The sequence below is a fragment of the Podarcis gaigeae genome (assembly GCF_964106915.1).
Source record: "Podarcis gaigeae genome assembly, chromosome: 1".
NCBI classification, from domain to species: Eukaryota; Metazoa; Chordata; class Lepidosauria; order Squamata; family Lacertidae; genus Podarcis; species Podarcis gaigeae.
The window spans coordinates 91,877,859-91,901,456 of record NC_139678.1 but is presented as its reverse complement, the minus strand read 5'-3'; the positions used below and the strand labels follow the sequence as shown (position 1 = coordinate 91,901,456).

The 23,598-nt window shown below is 41.6% G+C and overlaps 1 protein-coding gene across 8 annotated transcripts in view; it reads left to right on the top strand.

The window, feature by feature from the left end:
- SEMA5B (semaphorin 5B) overlaps positions 1 to 23,598 on the top strand; it is a 353,564-nt gene that overhangs the window by 55,719 nt on the left and 274,247 nt on the right. For 7 of the 8 annotated variants that reach the window (XM_083734995.1, XM_083734993.1, XM_083734992.1 and 4 more), the window contains exon 2: positions 21,071 to 21,152. The exons of the other annotated variant lie outside the window; for it this stretch is intronic. The gene's annotated coding sequence lies outside the window, so the exon portion shown is untranslated. The remainder of the gene's footprint in view (positions 1 to 21,070; positions 21,153 to 23,598) is intronic. 8 annotated transcript variants of the gene reach the window in all.

Genomic DNA, 23,598 nt, shown 5'->3' with positions numbered 1-23,598 from the left:
CGCTCCACACTTTCCATATGTCATCTGTTTACCCATCATTTCCTCTTTCCTTGTTTGTGCTGGGGGTGGGAGGGCAAAAGACGGATCTTAGTTTCTGCCAGAAATCATTGAAGCTGAGCCCTGACATTGTTTTCAAGGCCAGGGCTTGACCTTGGACCATTAAAAATATGAATTGCCCCAGAATGGATGTAGGATACATTCATTTTCTTCTATCATGACCAAGTAAAAGCAGAGAAAAGCCTTGTGTGCTGTTGAATGGTGTGGGGGCTTCCAGGTCAGAGGGGGTGTTTCCACATAAACATAAGCTCCTTTTTTCTTTTTTTTCTCCTCCCACTTTAGAACTTTAAAAGAGACTGATAGTGCAGGACTGATACCCAGTCCAAGGTAGATGCCTTCAAATGTCTTCTAAAAGTCAGATAGTTGTTTATTTCCTTGACAACTGAAGAGAGGGCGTTTCACAGATGTGGCCATCTCTCTCTCTCTCTGGGGAGAGAATTCTATAGGTCTGGAGCCACTGCTAGAAGGATCTTGTCTCTGATACCCACCAAGCCTGGGTGTGCTTACATGGGTGTGTAGGCTATAATTTGAAAGGGCAGACAGGCAGACTCTGAAGCAGCTAGGCTAGGGACCACACAGAAAGGATACAGGATGCCCAAGGCATGAGAGTGGCATAAGCAAGACTGGAATCTGGCTAAGGGAAGGGCTGTAGCTCAGTGGCAGAGCATCTGCTTTGCATTCACCCCCTGGCTTCTCCAGGTAAGGGTAGGAATGTCTCATGTCTGAAACCTTGGAGAGCTGCTGCCAGTCAGTGTTGACAATACTGAGATGGATCAGTGGTCTGACTCAGCATAACACAACGTGCTATGTTCCTCTTTTCCTGTGTTCTGAGCAGAGAGAGAGGAACCAGTTTAGGAGTGGAATGAACAGTCATGTTTTGTCCTATGTTATGCAACTTTGAATGCCTTACCTCAAAAGGGACTAGCATGCAGATAAGGAGGCTTTCAGTTCAAGTTCTGGCTTTTTCTGCTGATACTTAAATCCACAAGTGAGCATAGAAAATACAGGTTTTCCAGGGTTTTTGAGAGACACATGTGGGATGTCTTACAACCAACTTTGCCACTCTATAGGAACTCAATTCATGTAGATATAGTAAGAAAGTGTTTCTAGCCTAGCCATCCTCGTTTTTTAAATAAGAAAAGTGCACCACTCCTAATCAAGTGAACATTTAAACATGGCACAGTCCAGTTATACTTAAAGCATGGGGTGAGGTGTATTTATAGACTAAATGCGGTGTGCAACGGACATTACAACAACAATAGTTTTGACACGTTGCATTTCTACAGCAAGACTGTAATTTCAAGGATAATTTTCAGGCCAGAATCTGACTCTTGCCCACACAAGATGTATGTTATTTTATATCAAAGATGAGAATTATTTTAATTGGTTGCTATCACCAGTGTCAATTTTTTTCTTTGTAGATAGGCCTTGTATGAGGCATGAGCTTTTATGTGTGTATATGTGTGTGTACGCGCACACTCTCTCTCTTGTAAATTGATGTTTTGCAACAGAGGGAGAAAATGTAGCCTTTGAAAAAAATACGTCAATTTGACTTTGCAGTGATTGATTTCAGATAGTTGCTTGTTTAATTAGCATGTCCTTGAGGAATCAGACTTGCCGCAAAGGAAACTGTATTACGCGTTCAGAGACTTGATATAAAAACTACCAGCAATCCGCTTTTGACTCAGTCCATGTCCAATGGGGCTTGGATTTAATATCCTATAAATTTTACAAATTTTAATTATTTGTGTGACGAGTAACACAGCAGGCTGTTAAAATTAATCGACTTCAAGGAACTTGCTTTCCATCGTTGATGCGTTTCAGACCTGGCTCAATAAATAATTCCCGATCAGTGCAATTCTTAACATATGTGCAAACCTGCTTATTTTCATTTTTATTTTTAACGGCCTTATCAGCTTAAGCTCTGCTCTAGCAAACAGTAACAAATGCCAACAGGACCAGACGTATGTTTAATAGCCTCACAGAGCAGCCCCAAGTTTTATTCTTTTACCGCATCCAATTCCTCCCCTGTAGGCCAGGGCAATAGCAGCTTTACCTAGAGGTACGGTATATCATGAGTGAAATTGCTGCTGCTCCTGAGCCCCTCTGCCACCAGTGCCCAGTGTGCCAAGGGAGAAACAAGCTGCAGCCAGGCGCTGGTAGCAGAGGGACTTGGGAGCGGTGGTGGTTTCACTTGTGATATACTGCTGGGTGAAACTGTCATCTCGCTCTGGCCCTCATACCTCCCTTGGCTGCCCTTGGTATCCCACTTCTCCGCTGAGGGGCACACGGCTGCCCACCCCTCAGCAGAGTAGTGCCAGGTGGGAGGAGCAAGCTGCCTCGTCTGGCCATGAAGTGCTGGGGTGAAGCCACCTCGGTTTCGAGCAATAAAAGAAATGAATGTTTAATTGTTGTGTTCGGGGATATCATTATTTTGTTCCAGTTCTGAAACAGGGAAGGCCAACATGTGCTAGAGAAAGGAGCAAACTAAAGGTAAGTTATCTGTGTTGATCCTGGTCCAACTGCACTGGCTACCAATCAGTTTTTGGGCCCAATTCAAAATGCTGGTTTTGAGCTATAAAGCTGTCGATAGCTCAAGACCGCAGTACCTCAAGGACCGCCTCTTTCAATATGAACCTACCTGGACACTACAGGTGCCCTTCTTTGTGTGCCTCCTCTATAAGAGGTCCAGAAGGTGGCAACATGAGAAGGGGCCTTCTCTGCAGTGGCTGCCCGTTTGTGGAATGGTGTACCAGGTATACCTTCATTATACGCCTTTAGGCATCAGGCAAAAACATTCTTCTTTAACTAATTTGCTTTAAAAATGTGGGGGTGAGGGGTTGTTACTGGGTTGCTTTGTTTTTGTTTTTATTTTGATTATGTATTTTGTGTATTTATATTGTGGTTTTATCCTATGAACCACCCTGAGTCCTGTGGGTATAGGGTGGTATACATATTTATTTAATCAGTCAGTCAATCTGTTTGATGGTGACAAATTTTGCTCTCGTTTTCCTCCCTCCTATACCTTGTAACATACTTTTTAAATCCTAATGGCTATATGCTTATTGAGCCGTGTGTGTGTGTGTGTGTGTGTGTGTGTGTGTGTGTGTGTATAATGTGGGGGGTTCCTGTGGGCTTCCCATAGGCATCTGGTTGGCCCCTGTGAGAACAGGATGCTGCACTTGATGGGTCTTTGTTCTTGAACCAGCAGGACCACTCTTACATTTTCCGGAACACTCAAGAGAGTGTACTTTTGCAGAATAAGAGAAGTTCCATTCCCTATTCTTAGGGTTGCATGTAAAATTTGGGGAAGCTGGAGGAACCTGTGGTTGAGCATAGAAAAGAAGTATGAGGTGTCTCTCACCCTGGACAAAATGAGCACACAAAACGCTGAATTGCATCCAGACAGAGTGAATCCTTTCAGGCAGGGAGTTGTGATTTACTGATTCACTGCCTGAATACCAAATGCAAGAGTGTGATAGCAAAGAGACTTTGTTCCACTGGGTGCGATAGCGAAACTGATCCAGGAGGGAAGCAATAATAATTTGGTACCATTTGAGGCAGAGTCTCATTTCATTTACACCACTGAAACACTGCTTGTAATTTACTGGCTCCTGGAGTTTTGAATAAGCAGAAGAGGTGTAAAGAGTGTAATGAGCATTTTAAAGTATGTATCTGCTTGTTTAGATTTCTAACACGGTGCCAGTGCATGAGGACTGCTTCAGTGATAGCAGGAGAGCACAATACAGAAAGGCCTTATCAGTCAGCAACATAAAACATAGCCTGCAAAATTGGCCAATTCTTAAACTTGGAGAGAGTTGAAACTTCTCACTAAATCCTCTGATGTAGATCACCTGGAGTTTCTTTCTTTTCTTTCTTTCTTTTTTTGCTGCAGTTAAGGTGTAAAAAAAACCCTATAGTGTTCTGACATGCCCTGCAGGGCTTGCCAACCCTTTGGGGTTGATACATGTGGAATTTTGAGAGTGCCATGGGCGCCAGCCACAAAATGGCTGCTGTGAGTGCATGCTATAACCCAAAATGGTTGTCACATCCAAAAGGGCAGCAAAGGGGGCAGGACCACAAGGTGGTGAAGGCAAAGTTCCCCCCACCTGAACTGTCTCTCCTTCACTGGAGGAGAAAGCCACCACATCAGCCGCCACTGTGGTCGCTCACAGAGAGAAGCTCTTAGTATCTCTCATGTGTTCAGAACAGAAGGAAGGATAGATGTGCAAACTTGACAATCACTGAAACAAGGATATCTGTAAGGCATCGTATTAAATGTAGGACAGGCCAAGTGATTGCAAACAGTTACTTGTGCATTGTGGATTTTTGAGAAGATGTTTACAGTGACCTTTCATGGGCGCCATAGGGAGGTCCTGGGGTGTGTACTGGCACCCATGGGTGCTGCTTGAACACACACACACACACCCCATCCCAAGTACACTTATATATCAGGGAAGAGGACTGGTGTCCATTGCTGTGTTTACCACTTTTTTTTTGTTAAAGTAGGGTAGGGACAGGAACTGACTAGCAGCCCATTCTGATGATACATAGGGGTGATATAGTAATAATGTGTGCAGCCTTTTTAGCCTGCAGAGTGCTTTACAGTCCTCATCTGTTTCATTATGACAGCAGTCTGATTGCAGGCATACATTGTGGCTGAGGATGTCTCCATGCTGCAGATGAGACCAAAATTAATCATTAACCTGAGCTTCAAACTCTGTTCTTCCACATCCAAACCCAGTTCTCAAATCTTTTGGACCAAAACTGGATTTCTGATACTGGTGCTATATCACTGGGGTTGAAGCTGCCACTGAGGCTTCTCCCTCATCCATCATGCTGCATGTTCAGTTTTTGTCAAAACTACAGACCACTGGTTAGATTTGAAATAGTTCAGTTCCAAATAGCATTGTTGCCGTCAAGACCGAAAAAGCAAGCCTCTGACGGTGCAACATTTGGCATGTCTACTCGGAAGTCAGTCCCATGGATGAGCGAGGCTCATTGAAAGTGGGTATAAGATTTATCCTGCCCTTGCAGAAGCAAGCAGTGTGCTTGATGAATAGTGTCAGTTGGTGTGATGTGCCCCTGCTGTAATCTTTTCCACATCTGAGTTTTGGGAGCTCACTGTAGTGTGATAGTATGAAAGTATTCAGGGTAATTAACCGAGTGCATGACCTAAGGGCCCATTCGACTTAATCTCTCCATCGACTTTGGTAGGTGTGGGGGTCAGACCAAGTCATAATGCAGTTCACTTGTTCATTAACTTGCACGTTAAATGTAGTGCCCTCCCCTTTTCCCATACTCATGTTATTTAGGGTAAGGTGACCAATCATGATAACAGATTGATTAAGGTTAACTGGATAAAGTCATCTCAGTCATATTTACTACTAAACTAACTGTCCAGGGAGGTGAATTAATGATCTTTACAGAAACCTTTTAATGGTTATTTGGCCACAAGGTGTGATCCGGTTTGATCTTTTATGCAACATAAATCAGTTTAACGGTTAAGTCCGTGCAGCAAAGCCGTGGAATTTTAAATGAGGGCTCATCAAACGAAGGATGATTGCAACCTTCCCCCCCTCCTCCGCCCCCTCCGCACAGAGATGCAGGAGAAATAGGGCAGGGGTACATTGCAATTAAATGGAGGGAGCTATAATTAGATAATGCTGGGTTTGTAAAACAGGCTCAGCGCGGAGATTCATAGCAAAAGCTGAGAATCCGCTATTATTAATTCACAATATTGTGGAAGGGGGGAAAGTGTAAATGGTCACTGGTCAGGTCAGTTCCATATGGGAAAGGAAGGTAGTTGCAACATAGGTTTTGCTTGTATCTATTAGCCTGGCTATTTTAAAATCCAATTTAAATTGCAAGTGAATACGGCTTAAGTCTAGTGGAGACCAAAACCATTTTTTAAAAGCATTGTTGCTGAGGCAGCAGGGAGGAGAGGAGGAGGTCTATTTCCCCAGGACCCAGAAGAGGGACGGGGAACCATGTGGCTTTCCAGATGTTGTTGGACTCCCAGTAGCATGGTGAATGGCGAGGGATTTGGGAAGGAGGAGAAATCCTTCTTAAATGAGAGGCGGAGTTAGGGTACTCTAAAATGGATTAGAAAACCCACACAAAGAAAGCACACTCAAGCCTGTTAGGCATTTTGTTTCTAACAAATAATGCTAAATACAGGGCATGGTGTCTTCTACTTTTCGCAGTTCACATTTGCAATGGTTAGCTGCAGATATGAGGCCATACAGTTGACAGAGAAATTGGTGGTGAAGGCCAATGCATGTCCACGGTAGGTTGAATCTATGCAGAATTCAAGTTAAAGGCTTGGCTAGGTGAGTTTTTTGCCCTGTCAGTGAAATGTTTATTGTACAAGGTCCATTAACATGAGCAGAAATATACATTTTCTGATACTGGACCAGGCTGTACTAACCAGCTGTTAAATGTTTTGCAGCTCCCTGATGAGTTTCCTCCTCAGGGCCCCTTTTATGACTGAAATTATAGGCCTCAAGTTTCTTGCCAAGGGAATTGGAGATAGACATATGTACACACACACTGTTGTGTGTGCTGAAAGTGCCTGCCTCTCCTGTTCAACCATCTGAAAGTACTGAGGAGGGACACTGAACCAGAGGACTTTGCATCTATATGGTAGACTTTTGTTATGCCAATGAACAAACAAAATCTTAAGGCACTTGCTCTGATTAAATACCAATTTATTTCGAAATACCTGACATTTATTACTTTATTTCTTTGGGTGCCTTTCTCTTTCTCCTGATTGGCTATTTCAAGGACATTCAATCTTGCTCCGTTGAGGTTTCCCAACTCCTCCTTTGACCTATAAAACTTACAAAGTGGTCAGTTCCATCCTTTCCCCTCTCTTGCCTGGCCAAAGCAATGGTCCAGTCTGTCATACTTAGCTCTATCTCATGTTCACTTCTATTTGTTTTGCAAATCAAGAAAATAATTTTTTATTAAAGTGCATCTGCTGTGACTGAGTTCTCAGATAAATTCTGGTGTCAGTCATGTGGCTGGGCCAGGGCTAAAGGTGTGGCACTTCTTCTGAGTGAATGTGGCACTGTCCTGCCTGTGAGTAATGCACACACATAATTGCTATTGTCCTATACTTAGGAAGCATTGTGAGTGACTCTAAAGTGCAACGCAATACAAGATGGCCAAAGTGACGGCCCCCAGCTCTTTTGGACTACAACGCCCACCAGCCCCAGCCAGCATAGCCAATAGTCAAGGATGAAGGGAGTTGTAGTCCATAATTATCTGGAGGGCACCATGCTGGCTACCCCTGATTTAAGATCTCTGATTATCCTTCTCTGACTTGAAGCTTAAGAAGGGGGTGGGGAGCGTTGTCCATGCTGTGGGTGAATGACTGAATCTCTGTCCCCTCCAAGACGTGGAGAAGTGCAAATCCTCATCATACTCGCCAGAGATGGAAGGAATGTTTGCCATGGAATTTGTGGAGCCCTCCTTACTTGGCAGTAAGCCCTATTGAACTCAAGGTAAACAGGCATAGGTTTGAGAGTTTGTTTAGACTTTAACATGGTGCACTTTGAAATCCTTACTGGGGGGGGAGGGCTTCCCTGTGTACCAGGTTGTTAGTGCTTATGAAGATCCACCAGGTTCATTGTCCCTTTTGGAAATCATTCCCTTTGGTTTTCCGTAATGGTGTGAAAACTGTCAGTGAATAGTTTGTCGGTGTGGATTGCAAGTGGCCCTTGTGTGTGTCTGCTTATTTGTGTAAATAAGGCCTTGATGGAGAGGGTTATGGGATGAATAAATCTGCAGAGATTCAGCAGGGTAACTTCTAAAATTTTAAGCTCTTTCAGGTCCTTGAGCCAGCAGAACAGAGAGGAAACAATTGCTTACTATTTCCAAGCTGATGTTTATCAGCAGAGCACTCAGTTCAGTCTGAGGTACAGCCATTTCTTGGCCTGAGGCTGTTTCTGAATTTGATTATGTGTAGCAGAATCAAACCATGGTTGGACATGGAGTAATATTTCAATTTTTATCAAGGGACATATCTTTTATTCTGGCTTTTTGTCATTCTGGGAATATGGAGAAAAAGCAAATTAGCTCATTCTTTCAAGGTAATTAACCAGTTATGTATTCTCATTTGGTTTAGGAATATCTTTTCCCCCCTTCCCCACGGTCAACCTTATGACATTTTCCACAAGTTATGCCGAAATCATTTTTTAAATTTCACACATCTCCATGATAATGTTATGGAAAGCTCCATAAAATTGCTGAAAAGAAGGGATTTGGAGAGGTGGTATCAGTAAGCCAATGGCACCCTTGGCTCTGTTACTCTTTTACACTGGATTCAAAATTGGGTTCTGAATCAGTGTCTGAGAATAGGAATAGATTGTTTGAAGGCTAGTAAACTAAAACTAATTTTTCGCATAATGGAAATGTTTCAGGTTCACTGTATGCGGATGCCATGGATCCAGCTTTGTCACTGGGGAACCAGTTGGCAACCATGCCATGCAGTGACTTTCGCTGGCTTAGGTCGTTTCACCGGCTGCAACTCCCTCTGTAACTCAAACCTATAGTTATAGGTGCTCTGGGAGCCTCCAGATCAGATAACTGAAATGGGTTGTTCCTGGGGCTGACCCTGAAGACTTCTCTGAAACTTGAGTACAGTGGTACCTTGGGTTACAGATGCTTCAGGTTACAGACTCCGCTAACCCAGAAATAGTACCTTGGGTTAAGAACTGTGCTTCAGGATGAGAACAGAAATTGCACGGCAGTGGTGCAGCGGCAGCGGTACCACATTAGCTAAAGTGGTGCTTCAGGTTAAGAACTGTTTCATGTTAAGAACGGACCTCCAGAACGAATTAAGTTCTTAACCCGAGGTACCACTGTAAATGCAAAGTACCACTGCTAGGATACTTGTTGAGGTCACCTGAAAGGACTGTATCTCACTAGTTCTAAAACAGTTATGCTGGTGCTGCCCATTTAAAGCCCTCAATCGTACATGAGTCTGTCCAAATGTTGTGCCTTTTCTTTGCGTTGCTTTGGGGTAGGTGGTGACTGGAGACAGGGCATCTTCAGTCATGGCTCCCTGCGTGTAGAGAGCTTTCCCCCACAGATGCCTGACTGGCGCTGAATTTGATGCCTTTTCAGCTTCAGGTGAAGTCTTTTTCTATTTGTCCAGCATGACAATATGTTGCTTAAACTGTTTTAATCAACGTGTATACCTGTATACCTGAAGGAGTATCACCACCCCCATCATCCAGCCCGGACACTGAGGTCCAGCGCCGAGGGCCTTCTGGCAGTTCCCTCACTGCAAGAAGTGAGGTTACAGGGAACCAGGCAGAGGGCCTTCTCGGTAGTGGCACCTGCCCTATGGAACGCCCTCCCAGCAAATGTCAAGGCAATAAGCAACTATTTTACTTTTAAAAGATAACTGAAGGCTTAGGGAGGTTTTTAATGCTTGATGCTGTATTGTTTTTAATATTCGGTTGGAAGCCGCCCAAAGTGGCTGGGGAAACTCTTTTCAGCTTCAGGTGAAGTCTTTTTCTATTTGTCCAGCATGACAATATGTTGCTTAAACTGTTTTAATCAACGTGTATACCTGTATACCTGAAGGAGTATCACCACCCCCATCATCCAGCCCGGACACTGAGGTCCAGCGCCGAGGGCCTTCTGGCAGTTCCCTCACTGCAAGAAGTGAGGTTACAAGGAACCAGGCAGAGGGCCTTCTCGGTAGTGGCACCTGCCCTATGGAACGCCCTCCCAGCAAATGTCAAGGCAATAAGCAACTATTTTACTTTTAAAAGATAACTGAAGGCTTAGGGAGGTTTTTAATGCTTGATGCTGTATTGTTTTTAATATTCGGTTGGAAGCCGCCCAAAGTGGCTGGGGAAACTCAGCCAGATGGGTGGGGTATAAATAATAAATTTATTATATTATATTATATTATATATGGTTCATAGAAGTTATTAGCTTTGCTGCTGTGGTGGGTTTTCAAGCTATTTGTTATTAGCTGCCCTGGGAGGGTTGTAAAAAACGAAAGGTGGCATACAAATGTCTTTAAATAAAACCATCATGGAACTCAAGGAATGGTACATGTGGTCACCTGTCCGAACACTGAAATGACCTTCTTAGCTTCAGCAAGGTGTTGACCTTGTGTGCCTTCAGACTATATCTTGATACCTGCGAACTCCAGATTGTTAAAGAGCAATGATCCTAATGCAGAGTCTTAGAAGACTCCATTTCTCAATTTCTATTCTTTTCCTCTGCTGTGTATATTTTTACCAGTTAGTCTTCTGGAAGAGGACCTGTTCTCTTCTCTTTTGGCAATTAAGTTAGTTGAGGATCCTTTGCTGAGGGCCTTTGTCAAATCCAAGGAGCTTCTGCTGCTCTGAGATTAGGGAAGCAGTTGTTCTTTTGTGCCTGTCAGACACATTCCCACTTCACCTGCTTGCTTTGCCTGCCTTCTGAGTTTCTACCTACTTGATTGGTTTTTATTGCCCTATCTACCCTTCCTTGCTGGATCCTGGATAATTTAATGTACTGAGTACCTTTGACACGTGTGTGTGTGTGTAGCTAATTCAGTAAGTGAAAAAAATCGAATTTGTCTCTCTCTGTTCATGCCCCTGGTGTGTAGTGCATTTGGGAAAACACTGAACCCAGCAATGTTGTCAGTCCCCTTAGGACATCTTATTATTAAATATGTATCCTGCTTTTCAAGAGATGTTCTCAAAGCAGCTTACAGGGAATATAAAATACAGTAATACCAACTGGGCATTAAAAACTCAATCTTAAAATCAGTAACACAAAAGTAGTATAAAATAGAGTAGTTTTTCGGTTTTGACTTCCAGCATCCTACAGATCAAATGCCTGGTATGGAGTGGGGGGCAGCAAAGCGTTTCCCATGACCCCCTTTAGAAGGGGTCACTCAAAATTGATTTGGATTCTCTCCTGTGGAGCAAATTCCACTAATGAAGAACCACCACTGCTAAGCTTGTTTTTAACCTTGGAAATTAATGGCCACTGTTGCAGAAGGGCCTGACTGATCTTTCAGTTTCAATTCACAACATAATCACTTCTTGCATTATATTTTCCTAAACAGGTATATGCCAATATAGGAAATTAATGTGTGTGCATAGCTATCATACTGTACTTGTTTTAGTGTAAGTATAAGCATCGGGAAGCTTTAATTGGCTGTACGTTTGCACACAGCAAAGTAGGCACACACATAAACTTTGCTGTTTTCTCTCCCCTAGCCAGTAGTGTGATGATAATTGTCATCATTATTGTTGATTCAATTTCTTAACTGCCTTTCACTCCAGGATATCTGGATGGGTTACAGCAATTTAAAAATACAATATTAATAACAGGTAAAAGAAATAGAATTAAAAGAATATGGTGGGTCCTAAATATCTATCTATCTATCATCTATCTATCTATCTATCTATCTATCTATCTATCTATCTATCATCTATCTATCTATCATCTATCTATCTATCTATCTATCTATCTATCTATCTATCATCTATCTATCTATCTATCTATCTATCTATCTATCTATCTATCTCATATGCCAGAGGCCAGGGTAAAGAGATCTTTATGGTTAACAATAATGCACTGTCCATAAAATGAGTGTGCAACAACCAGATTCATTTAAATAATTAAAGTAGCCTCCCCCAACCTGCTCCCCTCCATATGTTGTTAGACTCCAGATCCCATCAGCCCCAACCAGCATGACCAGCAGACAGGGATGAAGGGAGTTGTAGTCCCGACATCTGGAAAATGCTGAGTTGAATGGCTGACCTAGAACAATCCGTCTTGTGCTTTGTTTTTTTGCTGTAGAAAAAGAAGGCTAGAAGTGAGTCTGACCCCAAAACAAAATGAATTATTCTACTATGATCATGAACACTTACGGATCACCGTTTTGTATCTATTGGTTGGTAAACAGCATGTGATAATGTCCAAAGCTCTATTTAGGATGGCAACCTTTGCTCTGGCTCGGGTGTCAGTTGTCATTTTATTAAAATAGCCTGTGAGCTAACCTGTCCCCACCAAATACTTCTCTGAACATCTAGTAATCTCCATTTCATTTGCTCTTTTATCACAGCTCTTCTTTCCAACTTCCTCATAACGTCTACCGGTTTTGACTTCATTTTTTCCAAGCCTCTCCCCTGAGGAGTCTCTGCACATACTGATATATGAAAAATTGATCATTTTTCTCTCTTCTGTGAGTTTTTGTTGGAGGAATGTGTACACCTCCTCTTCCCCTCAAGAGACATACACTTTGCATTTCATTTATATTCTGTGCCTTTAAAGTCATGTCTTCCACCACCTTCGTTTTGTCATATCTCTGCTTGTTTATTCCTTTTCCAGGCCTGGTTCCATCACCTCCTAATAAATTAAAGGCTTGGAGGAAACTGTGGCTCACAATATACCCCATCATTCTGAAACAGTAAAATAGCCAATTTTAATGGCGGGGGGGGGGGGGGGGACTCTCCATAGAATGATGTAAGATGATTTCTCATAACCGTCATATTACCGTATATACTCGAGTATAAGCCGACCTGAATATAAGCCGAGGCACCTAATTTTAGGACAAAAAAACTGGGAAAACTTATTGACTCGAGTATAAGCCGGTTCACCACACCACAAACCTGGTGGTGGCAGCAGCGGAGGAGGAAGAAGCAGCTGGAAAGGGCTGCTTTTGGGCTGCTCGCTCCTCCGCCGCCGCTGACAGTGGCAGAGGTGGAGGAGGAGGAGAAAGGAGCAGCCCGAAAGGAGCCCTTTCCGGCTGCTGCTTCCCCCTCCACTGCCCCCAACAGTGGAAGGAGGAGGAAGGAGCAGCCGCTTGTCCCTCTGCCGCCACCTCTGCCGCTCACAAGAGCAGGCATAGGAGTCCGGTTGGGAGAGGCACAGTGCAGCGCAGCACCTCTCCCAGCCACGGCTCCTGTGCCTGCCTTTGCGAGAGGCGTCACTCGAGTCTAAGCCGAGGCAGGCTTTTTCAGCATAAAAAATATGCTGAAAAAGTCGGCTTATATTCGAGTATATGCGGTATGTACATTTTTACAAAAATATTTCTCAAAACTATTGCAATTAAATAAGAAGTCTTAACTTGGTTCACCTGTTAAGTCCTATAGTGTCTCTTCTCACCCCCTCACACCTGAATGTCTGTGCTAAAAGAAGAAAAATCAGTGACATTTCTTTTCACCTTCGAAGATTTTGCAAGTATTAAAATCCTTTCAACTTTACTAGGGAAATGAGTAGGCGTCATCGTTTCTGCTTCACAAGTGGGAACTCTTGAGTCCAGAAGTGACTTGGCAAGGTCACTAAAAGTGAGTCTGTTGCAAAGCATTCTTGAGTTCCAGATTGCTCTCTAGTGGAAGGCTTGAGTAAACCCTTGCTGATAAATTCATAGGGTTCAACTACTTTGGGAACCATGAGGTGTCCCTATTTTTTCTTTTTTTGCTAAGCCTTTACAAATGTTTGTTTGGAAAAGGTTTTAAGAGGTTCATTTCCCTACATTTCTTTCATTGTGGTCTGTGTCACTAAAATAGGAGTTTGGACGTTGCCAAGCATTAAGTTGTGTTTGGGCAATCATAGCTCTGCTTGGTAAGTTGAATTACATGCTTGCACATACAACTCTATTGTGAGCAAACATCATGAGCAAAACAAGGGAGTGTGGTAACAGCTTAGAAACAAGCCAGGATAGTGAAACATAGCCTGAAGTTGCTTTAATATCCTGGCATGTTCCAAGGTCAGTAATCTCTCCCCCCCCCCCCCCCAGTTTGGAATAAATTTGAAACAATGGTTAATTAGTGGCTACCAGCTTTGGTTGAGGCTTTCATGAAGAGAGGGACATAATGGTTGCATGCTTGGGGGAAAGGTTATTCACATCTCACTTATTGCTCCAAGATATGGTTGACTGAACCAGCCCATTGTCTTAACCCCCTGTATCCATGGATAGACAAATCAGTCTGTTTCTGGACTGTGCCACTTTCTCATGTACACATTCATAAGTCTTCTCTTTCCTGTTTTCACTTTAATATCCCTTTAAAAAAAACACCCATCAAGTTTTATCACAATAAAATAAGAATTTTGTTCCTATGAACGCATGTATCATTGTATGTTGCTCTCAAATATGCAAATTTTAAAACATTTTGGTATGTTTTATGAGCCGAGAACTGTATTACTGAATTCTTGGAAATTCAAAGGCTGATTATATTCAGATGGATGTAATAGTCCAGGAGCTGCAAATTAGGTCACTTCACTCAAAAATGTGAATCAAACAAAATACTCTTCCACCCTTAGTTGGATGTTTTGCATTGTTATGTTTCTAGTGTTGCACAGAGTTTTATCAATTTTATTTAAGCCAGGCAGATTAGCAAGGATTACAAAGTCCTAAATGCACAGTAAAAACCTATGGAATACATAATATTAAAATGAATGAACTATACATTTGTTTGGATGAGAATTTTGAGCAACATTTTTTTATGGTTTTCTGTACCTATGATGATTTTATCCATTGTCCCTGTGTTTAGCCCAAGAGCATTAATTGCTTATCACATCAGCTTATTTATATACTAAGAACCATAATAATTCATTTGTGGGCATGCATGCTTATCTAAAAGACTATGGTACCCTGATTCTGAGCTTACAGCAGTCTCCCTCAATGGGTTCCAAGTGACTGGTGTTGAAAAGTTATTGAGAGTCATGGACTGTAACAGAAAGTTGGATAAGGTGAGACTGTAAGAGGGCCAGTAATTGCACATGAGAGACCACTGTGACTTTCCTGAATCTTGATCTATTGTGAAGCATGCTGAGAAGGTAGACCAATATGTTTGAATGATCTTAGATTGAAGGCTGTGGGTAAGTGAAGACACAAATGTCACTTTCTTTCCTTTTTCTTTTTAGTCTATTTGTGGAAACAAGGGATTTTGAGTGAGTTTGGGTATGGTAGGGCTAGACTTTCAAGCTTCATTTATGAATCATTGGAGGTTATATGAAGGTTATGCGGAGTCTACTGTGGAATTCAAGGACCAAAATCAAGGCTGTACTGTTCACTGCCTCTGCACTTCTCATTTCCTTCCTTTTGAATCTTTGAATGTAATTGCCACCCATTGCCTATTATCAGTGGGCTCAAAGCTTTACTTAGTTACACTATGCTTGCAAGTGTCATATTGACTTGCTGCTACATGAAAAATGTCAAATCTTGCAGCATCTTCATGCTAGATTTTGTCTGCTTTAGTGCTTTGGAGTCAGATGCCATCATCTTCTCAAAGGGAAAAACATGACTGGAATACAAGCTTGCTTTAAACAGATACTTGGAAGTCTTGAATGGGTTGGATTTCAGTTCCTATGGGGGAAAGGCTTCATCTTGCCTGGATACTGACTTTTCTACAGGCTGGTTTATGCATTTGTGAAACTGATTGTTCTATATACATGATGCAGTGGGTACCCAGACATCACACCACTGTTCCTGTGATATGTTATATCTATTGCCATGATCCTTATATATAAACATAGGAGTGGGAGGTTTATGCAGCATCTGTGCATACCTTTGTATATATTTACTGCCCACATCACAGATTATTTTACACCAGCAGTAGTGGGTGTGGACTCTTGCACTGCTGGGTATGCAATATTCCTGGATCTGGAACTGGTACATGATCTGATACATAACTCTGTGCCTTTTTGGGTTTCAATCTTGTCCCCTGGCTGGGAGTGCTGGTTGAGATATGACATAAACACTCCCAAGCCCCATTAAGTGCATTAGGAAGTTTAAGCATGGTCCTCTGTTATTTAAGATACTCATCTTTAAATTAGTGGGATCTAAAAGTGCTGCATTCTTCCCATATTATGGTAGGATAATTTAAGTTGCCTCCCTGTGGAATTTGGTATAGTACATGTCAAGAACTATACATGTACAGTTCCCAGAATTAGTATATGGTTTTCTTCCTAATGGTAAACTCATAATAACAAATCCTGATGTCTGATTGCTGAGCAAACTTCAAAAGGGATAGTGTTGGCTGACAGCCCCGCAGTACTGCTTTTCGTTTACTCTGCTGTTGCTAAATGAGCAATGAAGTATAATATCTTGCTATACACATTCACTGAGCAGATTTCATTGTGATGTGGTAAGTGAAACCTTATGTATTGTGTCGTTTGACCACTGTCATATTTTCAGTTTCTATTTTTGTTGTTATTTTGACATTATCAGGGACCTTGTTCTATTTCCGTGGGAATCATAGTTGTTGAATAAGATCATTCGGTCTTTGGCTAAGCTGATTTTTCCTGCCAGCCTCCAGGATGCTGGGACAGTGTGTTTTCCCACTGGAAAAGTACCCATTTATTTTCAGAGCCTGCAGCTGTCTCAGCTGGACAGTGAAAGACGCATACATTGGCTGGGATTTGACATTTTACCAATGTCTCTATTTACATTTAGGGTTAATCTCCCCAAACCCAGTTCATTTTTTAAAAAGAGGCTTTCAAGATCAGAACATCTAGTATACTGTTCCCATGAATGCTTTGTACTGTGAATGTGTTTTTATGCAGGGTTTACAAGATTACTCACTGGGAATATTTGTTCATTTTGACCTTCCAAGAAACTTGGCTGAAGCAGTACATCAAATGTGAGGATTCATATCTTCTCCATCTTGGCCAATAGCCATTAATAATATTATTTTCATGCACTTCAGACTACTTGCACTGTTTGGTGTGAATATAACTAGTAGGAGATTGAGAAAAACTTTGATAAAACTGATTCTGTTTATATTGTTCTAGTGAGTTTGCCTGAAAAAAGAGTTTCAATGTTATGGCAGCATTGGGGAGCTATACTTTGACAGAAAGCATCAGTTTAGCTTTCCCCAATAAGAAAATTATTGTACCCTCCAGCTGTTTGGTACTACAACTTTAACTTGGTTGAGGCTGATGGGTGCTGTAGTGTAAAACATTTGGAGGGCACTGGGGTTGGGGAGTCTTCATTAGTTGGCTGATAGGTCTGACCTTATAATTAAGTCCTGATTGGTTGTTAAGGTTTCATATGTGAAATGCTTAAGTAATAATTGAATTGTGTTCCTTTTGCAAAACAACTCATATTGAATATGTTGCAACTAAAATAAAAAACGTATACACAAACAACATTAAATTAGAAAATTAAACGAGAAGAATTATTCAGACCCAGTTTAGGAGCTACATCTATTCCCCAAGGTGGATTTTTAATTGGATTTTACTCAAAGCTGTCTCATGTGAAGAGCTTTTGCTGACAGTTGTATCATTATGAACAATAAAAGCACATCATTTTCAGACTGTCCAACTGTGCCTTTTTAATACATGTTTCTATATCATTATGTGCATATTCCTAGTTTGTACTGAATATGTACCTGATTTTTGAATTTATGTGCCACTTGTGCTTATTTGGAATGGCCTGCTTTCCTTGGGACATTTTGAAATCTTGAAACCATGTGTTTTGAATTTTGTACGTCAGTAGAAGTAGGATATCTAAAGACAAAAATATGCTTCCTCCTGTACGTGAGAAAATGCATATTTTAAAGTTGTTATTTCTACTTTTCAGGTAGACCTATATTTGACTTGTGCATTGTCACAGTAAGCAGTACTGGTCTACTTGATGTAAATAAAAGTTTCTTATGTACTGAGTAGCATGGTAATGATTCAGGTAGCTGGGTGTCTGTACAAAATCTTGTAAGAATCTGGGCTTAGTCTGAATACAATTTTATCAGATCTAGAAGTTGATTACGGGAGAATCCCCACTTATGCGGGGGTTCCATTCCTAGCCACTGCACACATCAGCAAGATGCATGCTAGTCCATTCCACCTCCACCCCCACCCCCTTTCGGCACCGAAAATGGCATGCATGTCAGCTGTCACACGCATGCTGACCGCAAACAAATGGGGAGGTGATTGTATATTATAATGCAACCGCCTTAATATAAATAGTTGTTAATTGTTTTATATAACGTAATCAACATTAAAGATCGGTAGATACAAATATAAAACAGTATACAAGAAATAACAATGGAATAATAAGGGATGGCAATCTCGCAGCTATTTGCATGAGTAATTCGGTCCTAAAATGCTTTTTAAGGAGATATATCCCACTTCTCTATCTCTCACTCTCCCCAGTGAACAGTTCACTTCTAAATATCTTTCAGGGGTTATATGTCACTGAAAGGGAAGTTTACTCTTAAAAAACATACATTTTATAATGAAAGTATGATTTATAACCACCTTTGATCTTCTGAGAAGGAGCTGCAAATTACAGGGCCTTTAAGACCCTAGATGTTAATGGGAAAATGAACAGGAAAGAGGAACAAATAAACTTCATGACCTTTTAGAGCTTTCGCTCCCTATCCAGCTATATTCACAATCAAGTGGTCCATGTCAAAAAGTGTAAGTTAATAGTTGCAAGCAAAGTGTGTTTTGGGGAATAGGAACTCTACAGTGTCATCGTGTTTCCTAGAGTAGCTTATCTTACCTAGAATTCTTGAAGATTAAAATCTCCTATCACCACATTGATTAAAGAAAGGCTGTTTTTGGAATGGTTTTTTTGAGTTAACATCTTGTTCAGATTAGGCAGGCTTACACAACTTATCACCCACCATGCTCACGGAAGCCCACCAGCCATGTTGTCTAGCCCTCTAGGGACTTGATAGATCTTCCTGGGTTTTTTGGGTGGGTGGGGTGTGGGTGGGCAGGCAGGGAGGTCTGACCATGCCTGAAAAACTAAGTTGACAACACCTCGCAGACTTCTTAGGCATTTGAAATGCAGTTAATGTAGTTTATGCAAGATATCATTTATGTGGAGCTGAAGGGATAGGTTCTTGTCGAAGCCCACGACACTGATTATTAAGTGTGTTGGATCCAACACTTTGGTATTGCCTGCCAGGCCTGCTCCAAACGAGCTTTTGAGTAGGAAATCTGAGTACAGTTGACTCGCAACTTGCATGAGGGTTATGTTCCAGGGATGACATATAAAGCTGAAATTGTGTATAGTCAAAACAGCCCTGAAACTGCTCCCATGCAAGCACCCCTACTTTTCCAAAGCTGGTGCACAGGGTGAGTCTTGACACCCCCCCCCCCACAAGCCAGAGAGATTTTAAGCTGTCTGCTTCCTTGTCGGACTCTGGGAAATGTGGTGCCCCAGCAGCTGCCTTTGCTTTGGCACCATTGTGTGCTGTAAACTTTGAAAGTGATCACCCAAAAAAAGCTCAACAACGTTTCGGCCACCTCTGATTTTCCGGACTTTCACTTCTTATTTAGATATTTGTTTTCTTAATTTTGGGTTAAAAATAAAGCGAAACAGGGGTCGTCTTATACATGGAAAAATACAGTATTTCTGTGCCAGGTTTCCTCACAGTGTAAAGAGCTTTTAGGCTTTCCTCCGTGTGTGTGTTTAATTTGTGCAGTGCCAGTCCACCGGCTGTCAAGTGTGTAAAGCTGCAATCGCACAGGTTAAATGTGCACAAGATGTGAGTTAACTGTACAAATAAATGGGATGAGCATCTTCATTTATAATTCTACACTTGTGGTTTTAGTTATTTTAAAAGATATCTGAACCGGGCTCATTCCTTTTCACAATAGAGTGTATTTTAAAGAGTCAAAGCTGAATAAATTTACATGTATGTACCTAGGGGAGGCACTATCATGAACAGTTTGACAACTCCATTCTGAAGTACAAACACACCACACACCAGCCCTCATTTGCAGCAGCCCAATTTGTCCATGAACCATCTGCTTCTTATTTAGTATTTAAATTGATCACCACTAGAGATTTAATACAGTGGTAGCATCTATTTGTTCATCCTTTTGTTTTTGTAAACAATTATTCTGTAGTGTTTAATCAAGGATGGATTTTGTTTGATATGTTATGAAATTGAGTTATATCTTGTGCCCTCTAAAGTTGATGATGATTTTTGGGGATCCTGTGCAGCATTTGTCCTATTCTCCAAAGTTATGCAGAAGTGCTGGGTATTTCTTTGATCAAGAATGTCCTTTAAAGCTTCCAGCTTTATAGGCAGTTGACTAATTGTAGACTGAGAAACAACAGATTTTCAGAACTCCCATGTGTGAACAAATGTTCTTTTAGAGGAGAATTTTGTCCAGTGAGTATGCCCTAGAGACAGTCTTGGACTTTGTGAACAGCAGCAAACCGTCTTCATGCTGCTCATCAAACCCTGGTGTAAAAAAATGAGACCAAATTGTTTTAAAGACTTGCCAGGAATTTTGTCAAGGGTAAAACAAGATATCACCAGCCAATTAAGTCTAATATTTCTTTGATGTACTGCATCTCCCTAAACAAATGCTGGAGCTATAGTTCTTCTATATAGCTATAGCTAATATTTATCCCTTACGATACTACCTGTGAATTATAATTCCAGGTGCTGCCTTCACCCAACACTGAATGGCTATGAAGTGGTGCTCTGGGAGAAAATGACATCCTTTGTTAAATTTGGACAGGGAACTTTGCCTCTTCTGTCTGGGTGGATGGTAGAGGAAGAAGATCCACTTCACCCAACAATTCAGGAATCTAGAATGTGGCACAGGTCTTTGGCACTTCCTTTTCAGAGATTCTGCTGTGTCACAGCTGGCATTTAGCAAAGCCAGTACCAAGTGCTTTCCCCTATGGCAACATAGTCTGTCTTGGAAAAGTTGTAGTGCTGGGTGAATGGGCCAGGGAAGCTCTTGAGACCCCAGCCTGCATTGTTCCATTTGTTTATTGCACCATGGTTTCCCATTTTTGCTATGAGAAGTAGCTTGTAAGTCTCCCATTGAGGTGTTGACCAAGCATGAGGCCTGCTAAGCTTTTTAACAATATACCGTAATAGCATCAAATTATCTTAGCTCATTTTCTGCAGGCCCTTGTGAGTTCTGTATGAGTTCTGTATCTGTGCAGAGCAGCATCTCAAAACCTTCTGGAGTTAAAGAGCAAGGGTAGGGGTGAAATTCCTGCGGTTTCATGGACACAGCATAGGGGCTTCCCAATGGAGTGATGAATGCTCTCTTCTTTTTTCTTCAGCTCTAGGAGGTTCCAAGATTTGTTTGGCTCAAGACCCAATATGTGTGTCTCCAAGATGACTATTTGAAGAACTTCAGCTACAGTAAGTAGTCTGTCTTTGGATATATTTGCTAAAGGTAGCACCACGTACACAGGATGTTGCTGTAAGAAGGAGCTTCACTGTACCATCTCCAAAATATGCCCCAGCTTCAGCTATGTGTTTCTTTTGGAAAAAGTAGACTATACTCACAGTAGAGCAAAGCTGCTATTCTGAGTGCAAGTTGAACAGTACTAAATAGGGATGATAGTGTGTGGGGGAGGGGGTTGAAAACTACAAGACGACTAATCATTGAAGTATTCTACAATTAAGTCTATACTAACAGCCAGATGAGTTCACAATAAGAAGTCAGACCTGCAAATGAGTTTGATGTCAAGGTCATGTAGATTTCCCAAATAATAATTGTGTCAATGAAATGGTTGAGAGCTACAGAATGTCACAGGCATCTGTGCAGCCATGGATATACATATATTATGGGTTAGTTTATTTATAAAGTTGTATACCACCCTTCATCTGTAGCTTTCAGGGCGGTTCAAAATAGAAAAACAAAGATAAAAGCACAAAATGCACAATAAAAACAGGAACAAAACACACACACACACACACACACACACACACACACACTTTCCCCAGTCTTTCTCCCAACAGAGGTCATCATACAAAGTGTCCAAAGCAGTTTCTGGGCCCAAACTGGGCCCAAATCCCGATAGAAATTCAGTTTCCTCCAAGAGCTCCTGGATCTGGTCCATGAACACAGCTCAATAATCTTGCTCAAGAAAAGGAGGTTGGCCTTTGGCCAGTAATTGCTGAGATTTTTTTTAATCCAGAGAGGGTTTCTTGAGGAGTAGTTTTACCACTGCCTCATTTAAGCAGGCGGGGAACCCTCTTTCACATGGAGACATTAATTACCTTCCTGGCCCAGCCAGCTGTCCACTAGCCAATAGGGGTAATTAAAGGGTAATTATAAATCTCCTAAATCATACTAAAAAACATTGCAGCGGTGTGCACTAAAAAGTACAATGGAAATTGTACTTTTAAAACATCATAAAACATTAAAACATCATAAAATGCAGCACAAATTGACCAACTATGAACAGGATTCTCTAGAATGCTTGATGAAACAAAAATGCTTCTCAACAGGTGGAGAAACTTCAGCACTGCAGTTGCTTGGCTAATTTCAATAGGAATAATGTTCCAAGGTATTATTTGGAAAGTCAGGGTGTTGAACGGGCTCCAGAGTGTTGGAGAGGGTGCTCAGGAGTGATTATGTTGATATTCCACTTTATCCTGCCATTGTGAGACTAGAGCATTGACAGGATCTATCCACTGGAAAATCTCCCAGAGTATTCAGTCGCTGAGGGCAGATGGTCTGAATAGACCCCCACTTCTGCAGTGTGGGGTGCCACAGTAGAAGCTGCAACTCCAAACTTCACCTTAGACAAGTATTTTGCGACTGCACTGAGCCAACCACACAGGTCCATTGTGAACTGCTCTTTCAGATCTATGGGCAGTCTGAAGAGTGTTTGGGGAGTTGGAAATACGGTATGTTAAGTTGGTGGAAGGGCTCCTAGCTGTTTTATGAGGAACAACAGCTTTCTTGGTGGGTTGAACTTATCACTGTTGCAGTCAGTGCTGGACTAAATAGACTTCTGACAATCTTTATGTTCACCAGGGCAGAGGGCCAAATGGCAGATTGCTTCCTGCATTCATTTAGCATTCCAGAAGTTGAATTCCCATCCCTGTCATGCAATAATTCTTGTGCTGTGGATTGTTTTAGTTTCAAACCCTATGGGGATTGCCTATTTTTAAATTATTTTGGCAGTGATGCAAAGATCTGCAGTGGGACTCTGGATTCTTCCCTATCCCAAACCCCCACTCCAGAGACCAGCACCCCACATTGATTGACTGACTGCTCTCGATAGGAAAGCATTTCAAAAGTTGTTTGTCAGTGGGTAAACTGCCATGGAATGGGCAGGAGGGCGTCAAAAGTTCTGTGGGGTTGTTTTACCTGTAATTAATCACTCAGCAGAAAGAAACCCATATAGGTTATGTGTGTACACTTCAAATAATTTTCTGTCTGTCTCCATCCAGGCCTGTAGCCTTTCTAGAAAGTTGTGGGAATGACAACAACAACAACAACAAAAAGTAGGAGGCAGTTTATCTAGTTCACAGGCCTTTTAAAGACAAAATCACAAACTTTTTTATTTAACTCCCATTTTTACAGCCATACTACAACGTCAAAATTTTTTACTAAGCAACTTCAGCAGGTTTCTTCTTAAAACAACACATACTGCTGTTCAAATAAGTCAAAACATTTCTTCATCTCAGGTATAGCCTCAATTGCATGTACATTTTGATAATTGCATGTACCAAGTAAAGTTGGTGATTAAAGCAATTCAGGAACAAAGTTTTTCACATAAGTTCTTTAGAGATTAGAGCTTGAAAACCAGCTGATAAACCTTTTATGACAGATCTCCATCATATGATTGGG